Here is a 6,913-nt window from a genome sequence, read left to right on the forward strand (position 1 = left end):
GCCCCCAATGTTTCTTTCATTTAGCATTTCATCACCATGTTTTTTTTGCTTTTTCTTAGTAGTTCTCAACTGTATGTAAAAAAGCATTGCGTTTGTATTAAGATTTTTAAATACACACTGGGGATATGGTTTAGTGATTACAGTGCTTGCCTGGTATGTGCAAGGACATGTGTTCTACTCTTAGCAACCCACCCTCCCCCTAAAAAGAAAAAGATTTCAAATATATCCTGAAGATACTCAATGACAAGTTAATTGTAATATTTGTCCTATTCTCTCAAAATTGAGCATACAAATATAGTACTCAAGTACAGTGGTGTGGGACTGTGGAAATCCTGGGGTGTTTGACCAGGAGCCCAGAGACCTGACAAGAGGTCTCCATGTAATGTAAGAGGGCGGGGAAGCAGGTCTCTGCCTCAAGATTTACATATTACCTAAAGGCTCTAGCCCCGCCCCTCTCCCGCTTCCAATATAAACAAGCCCCTTCGGGTATTTTGTGGGAGAGCACGCCACCATTCAAACTCATCGCCATGTCAATAAACCTGTACGAGCCTTCTCCATCCTTCCGTCCCTGTGCTCTCTGCACCCTAGTGTCCCACGGAGTTTCCTCTCTACAGCAGTGGCCCATGCACCGCCTTCGCGGGGCCCCTGGGAAACCCAGCCACAACCTCGGTACACAGGCATGACCTGCCAGGTGTCCCACCGGGCTGCAGCGTCTAGTCTCTGCGCCCCTGTTCCCAGGACCCTGCGGTCGCCAGCAACGTGTGGGCTGCTCAAGCCCCACCGTGCAGGCGAGACCGAACCATCAACAGGGAGTGCTGAGAGTCCTGAGTCTTGTGGCTCCGGCTAGTGGCTGCAACCCGCCCTGCCCGCGCCCCAGCCCCCGACTCGCGCTCAAGTTTTGACCCACACAGTGGGTTGAGGGTTATTCGTCTAGCTGTAAACATTTGTTTTGTCAACAATATGTACCTACAACTTCCATTCAATACTCGTCAAAATCAGTACCTTTGAGTACATCCTATGTTGGTACCCTAGTGTTAAAGACACACTTTGTGTATTGTGGGGAAAATTTAAAAAAGGCCCGCCACGGCGGCGCAAGCCCGCCGCCGTGGCGGGTCTCCACATCAGGGAGGGAGATCCTACGGTTCCAGCGGCCTGAGGGCCTTGGCGGCGGCAGGCCCCAGTAACACGAGGAAGTCCTTGGTTCCAAAAAGGTTTATTGACATGACGGATAATAGATGGATCTAGGCGTATCCCCCAAAACTCAGGGCCGTCCCGAGTTATATAGGGAGGGAGAAAGGGGGAGGATTAGGGGAGGATCTGGGGGAGGAATGTTTAATTTGCTCTGCCCTCTGGCCTTCATTAGTATGTAAATCTCTAAGGCCTGAGGCCTATCGCCTGGGTGACTCTATGGAGATCTGTGACTGTTTTTCAGGATCCTAGGTGATGGGAGGGACCGAACTCCTGCCGGTTCTCATGAGGAATTCCACAGAGAATCTCGGGGTTCTAAGTACCTGCTCAACCATGACCCAGGATACCCTTATGCAGTCCCACAGTGTATGGTCATTTTTTGAAATTACACATTTCCTCAGATTTACAAAAGACCCATAACCACAATAGAAGAGTTCTATTTTTCAAAATGTCTTTCTTTTTAATAACTAGTTAATCCTTTCTTCCCACATTAACTATTGCTTGTAGCTCTGCTATTGGACACGCCATCTATGGGTTGGGAACATGAGGATAAATTGGATAACTTTGGAATGTGGATTTATCTGGAATGTGGATAAATTTTAGATCAACCATGTAGTTGAGTGTTTGTGCTACACCACGTTGTGCTTCCAGCCACTCGCCCAGGAGCTCTTTGGATTCTCAAATGAAAGGCACACACACATTAGCTTATTTGAAATGCCTTGGCTAATTCAATGACTGGGCACTCCTAAACCTTTTCCTGCTACCCCAGGCCCAATCAGGGAAGTGGCCAGTGGTCACTTACCTGGATTCTTACACAGCTTGTTGACTCTCCTGCAGCTCTCCTTTTCTGTCTTCCATCACATCCTGGCAATCCTCCATCTCTTCTCCACTGCATCCTAGCCCAAGCAACTCTAAGGGTCCCATCCCATCTCCCTTTGCCCAGCCATGGGCAGTTGGCATCTTTATTGATCGATTAAAAACCAATTGGGGACAAGGACCTTTAGAGTTTGGACACAGATTCCTGATTGAATCAAAACATTAGAACCAATCTCCAACACAACCAAATTAGTCAGGATCTGGGGCTGGGTATGTAACTCAGTTGTTGGGTGCTTGGCTATCATGTATTAAAACCCTGGGTTAGTCTGATCCCTAACAACATAAACTGGGCGTTACATGCTTATAATCTCAGTATCTGGGAGGTGTAGGCAAGAGTTTCAGAATTCAAGATTATCCTTGGCTACGTGACCAGTTTAAAGCCAACTTGGGTTACATTCTTTTTTTTTTTTGATTTATTTTATGTATATAAGTACACTGTAGCTGTCTTCAGACACACCAGATGAGAGCAACAGATCCCAATTACAGGTGGTTGTGAGCCACCATGTGGTTGCTGAGGATTGAACTCAGGACCTCTAGGAAGAGCAGTCAGTGCTCTTAACCACTGAGCCATCTCTCCAGCCCCTTGGGTTACATTCTAATTGGCAAAGCCAGTTAGGATTTCAGCATTTTAAAAATCTCCAAATATAGGACATTCTTGAACATGTATTTTCATAATTTCTTTTCAGAATACACTGGAAATTTATTAACATGCTAACAAATACCCTTCAATATTACTTAAATAGTTTTGCATTTCATTTTATTTGTATTTTGATTTAATCATTTCCTCTCTGTCAGCCATTGAATTTTTTTTTTTTTTCCGAGACAGGGTTCCTCTGTGTAGCCTTGGCTGTACTGGAACTCTCTCTGTAGACCAGGCTGGCCTCGAACTCAGAAATCCACCTGCCTCTGTCTCCCAAGTGCTGGGATTAAAGGCGTGCACCACTACTGCCCTGCCCAGCCACTGAATTTTTATCTTTATACTGATAAAAAAAAATCGTTGTGTGAGGGACTTCCTAATAATGAAGTTACTGTTTTCTCCTTCCTTCCTTCCTTCCCTCCTTCCTCCCCCCCTTTCAGTTCAAACCTCAAGCTTGCATTTACTAGCCGTTGAACTTCAGACCATTAAGTTCTCTTGAGTTCTGTTTCTTCTTCTGTAAAATGGATATAATAATGGTTCTACCTCACAGGATCGTCCTGGAGATTAAAACGGGTCATTCAACCTAAAGCTCTTGAGATTGTATTGTGCACATCTTAAAGGAGCAACAAGTAATCAGTATTTTTGAACAATTATTTATAGTTTTCTTTAAAAACAAGAAAACTTAATCCAGAGAGCAGGGGTAGGCAGAACTGGTTCTTTGAAATCTTTTCACCTTTGGTAGGAACTAAAAAAGCATCGACCACGGGAGATTATATGCATGTAACCCTAACACTTGAGAAGTGGAGGCGCCAGGATTTGAAGGTCATCCTCAGCTATAAAAAGAGTGGGATGCCAGCCTGGAGTCCTGAGAACTGGTCTTAATCTCTTGTCGACAGAACAACAGAACACTAAGAACTACCCTCCCACAAAAACAAAAAAACAAAAAACAAAAACAAAACCAACCAACCAACCAACCAAAACCCAAAAAACCTAAAGCCCGTCCAAATTTGAAAAAAAAAAAAACAAACCTATGGTGGCAGGGTTCATTAATATGATTCTTTTGATGACCCTCTTCTGCCGTGACAGACCCATGAACCACGTAGCTGATATAGAATAGTGAAGACGAAATGGTTTTGACTTAGGCTTCAATCAGCGCAGGAGACTACCGATTTTCCCACGACATACGGTTTCCATAGTTACAAGTGCCCCTGTGCAGGCGCCTGACTCCGGGTACCACGCAAGCGCACAGAGCCCTATTGGCGGCGGCGCGCCTTTGGGTTCGAACACGAGCTCCTCCCTCCCCTTCTCTCCGCTGTCCTATCGCCTCCCTCCTCTGCTTCTCCCGTGCGCGCTGGGAACCTGTGACGTAATTTTAGCGCGCCCTCGTCGTTTGGAGTGGCGACGCGGAACATGGCGCGTTCCTAGAAGCCGTTTTCGGCATCAGTAGGCGGCAGCGTGTGGATTAGGAGCGTGGGGGCGCGGAAGCAACCAGCGCGGCTTCGTGTGGACAAGTGGAAAGGGGCGGGCCGGGCGGTTCCGGACCGAAGCACGAGGTAAGGCCGGGCCGGGAGCCGCGCGGATGGAAGGGAGGAGTGGGCTGGGCAGCGAGACCCCGCGCCGAGGGCGGAACGCGGGGTCCAGCGGAGCTGTGCGGCGCCTTCACGGACGGGCCCTCGCGGCCCTGGAGTAGTCCGGAAGAGCACGGGCTCCGGGGCTGTGGGAAGCCTGACGGTGCTGGGTCCACGGTGCGGCGTGGCAGGGTCCGAGTGACAGGCTAAGCAAAGGCGAGGGTACCCATTGTGTCCCCTGTCGCCGGTCAGGGTGGGTGTATTTGTCCTTGGAGGCTTAGGGTTGCACAGTACAAGAGAACGTGTTCCCCTTACTAAGACCGGTGTGTGCAGTTAACTGCACAGGCGACCTTGCTGTGGAAGCAGTGCTGTAGAAGCTTTAAAGCATTAGATCTTTCCTTCTCCTTTAAGGAGAAAGTGAAGGGACTTAAACATTTTTCTCTGAGAGAAAATTCATGCTGAGGTGTGGCCGCCAGTGATCAAGCTCAGCGACTCCTGCAGCTTTACATTTGGGAATATTTGTGATTCAGCAAAATTATTTCGAGGCCCATAGCATTTGCTCGTTTTCCCCTTAATTCTCGTGTTGTGTGGTCAACGAAAGACTCTTACAGCATGTACATAGCAAAGACTGGTAATCTGGCTCCTGGTGCCAAGGTTGTAGTTGGCACACCTCTTCGACACACGTTAAAAGGGCTCTGTTGTATGCAAGAGTGCCTTTAAGATATGCTTGTTATTTAGAAGGAAGGAAGCAAGGAAGAGCAGTTAGCAACCATATATCTTAACCTCTCGTGGACTGAGATTTCTCTTCCATTTCCATATTATTTCAAAATTTTGTACTTTGGTTAAGGGCAGAATGACTTCATTATATGAGATTTTCCCCATATCATTTCCTACATGGCTTGATAGCTTTTCCAACATCATTGTTCCACACAGGAAAATTTTGGTAGAATTAGAAAATTTCTTCCTGTTGGTTGTGGTAGGATTGTAGACTTTTTTTTTTTCTTCCGGTTTTCTGATGGTGTCTAGCCCAGGAGCTGGTGCAAACAGTTTAACTATTTTGTGGACGTATGTTATAGCTATAGGGCAGGAGGGTTTTATTTGCCCTGATTACACTTCTTAAAGCCAAAAGAGAATTCTCAAAGGAATGGTTGTAGTAATATGGATGGATGTTCTAAAGCCGTGAGCAAAAATTATTTGATAGTTAAACAAGTCTTTAGATCTTGTGATTATTATGAATGTATTTACATTCAGAACCAAGCTAGAGGCCAGAATAATGCTTGTAGTATTTGGATTTAAAATATACTGAAGATGTTTCTTGAAAATACAAATATCCATATTTAGGGAAAGGTAATGTTTGATTAGTTTTTTTTTTTTTTTTTAGGATTTATCTTTTAAAAGATGTGCTCTTGTGTGTGAGTGTTGGTGCTGAAACAGGTGGAAGAGGGAGTTGGGTCTTCTGGTAATGGACATGCCTGCTGGGGATCAAACTTGGGTCCTTAGGAAGAGCAGCATGTGCTCTTAAGTGCAAGCCATCTCTCCAGTCCTGATTAGTTGTTTTTTGTGTGTGTTTGTTGCATGGGCATATGCATATATTTCATCTTCCTTCTGGTTTATTATTATCACTACTATTTTTGAGATAGGCTTTCATTATGTAGCTTTAATTTGTGTGGACCAGGCTGGCCTTAACTCAGAGATCTGCCTACCTTTTCTTCCTTAGTACTGGGTGTGTGTTGCTACATTGGGTTTAATCTAGTATTACCGTTGGTAATTTAAAGTTTTTTATCTCTATTTTATTTTGCAGTGTTGGGATTGAACCCAGAGCCTTGCACATGTTTTGCCGTTAAGATATTTACTATTTGTGCATCTTCACGTTTGTCTTCTGTTTTAGTTTCGTGGTGTTAGAGGTAGAACTCAGGGACTTGCACTTTACAGCTGCATTAGAGTCCCCCAGTCCCCTTCCTTTCTTTGTGTGCATATGATGGGTATAGTCAGCTAGTCTGAGGGTGTTTTTCACAGTGACTGATCACATCTCTTGCAGGTGTGCTTCTGAAGTGTCTTTTGTTTCATTTTCTAAAGAAGAGCGTGACTACCACTTAGTCTATAATTACAAGCTTTGTAGAGCCTAGGTTCATTAGTGTTTTACATCCTTGCTTCTCAAAATGTGGCTTATCACCTGGGAATTTGGTAAAAATATACACTTTGCTCAACTGAAAATTTACTGAAACAGTATCTACATATTGAGGTATTTTTAAAGCATGCATTTATTTGCATATATTATACACAGTAATAGATTTCATTATGACATTGTCTTGTATATAATATATTGTGATCATATTCATCCCATTACTGTCTTGTGCCCCTCCCACTAATCCCCTTCCTGTTTCAACTAGCCTCTTTCTATTTCATGTCTGTGCCTCTGTCTCTGTCCTATGAGATTCATTACGGTTGTTTACAGGAACATTGGTAAAGATTTGTTTATACTTGCATAGGTCCCTTACCAGTGGCTGTGCCATTTCTTTGTTTCCCCATCAACCATTAATTGTTATAAGTCCTCAAGGAGGGAGCTCATGAGCCTCCTTTCCTTTCCTTTCCTTTCCTTTCCTTTCCTTTTTCCTTTCCTTTTTCCTTTCCTTTTTCCTTTCCT

General features: G+C 44.7%; 1 protein-coding gene across 2 annotated transcripts in view; it reads left to right on the forward strand.

Annotated features, from left to right (window-relative positions):
* The first annotated feature begins 4,100 nt into the window (after positions 1-4,100).
* Ipo11 (importin 11) overlaps positions 4,101-6,913 on the forward strand; it is a 137,047-nt gene continuing 134,234 nt past the window's right edge. For both annotated transcript variants that reach the window (XM_028783923.1, XM_028783928.1), the window contains exon 1: positions 4,101-4,254. The gene's annotated coding sequence lies outside the window, so the exon portion shown is untranslated. The remainder of the gene's footprint in view (positions 4,255-6,913) is intronic.

The sequence above is a fragment of the Grammomys surdaster genome, unplaced genomic scaffold (assembly GCF_004785775.1).
Source record: "Grammomys surdaster isolate TR1022 unplaced genomic scaffold, NIH_TR_1.0 99, whole genome shotgun sequence".
Taxonomy (NCBI): domain Eukaryota; kingdom Metazoa; phylum Chordata; class Mammalia; order Rodentia; family Muridae; genus Grammomys; species Grammomys surdaster.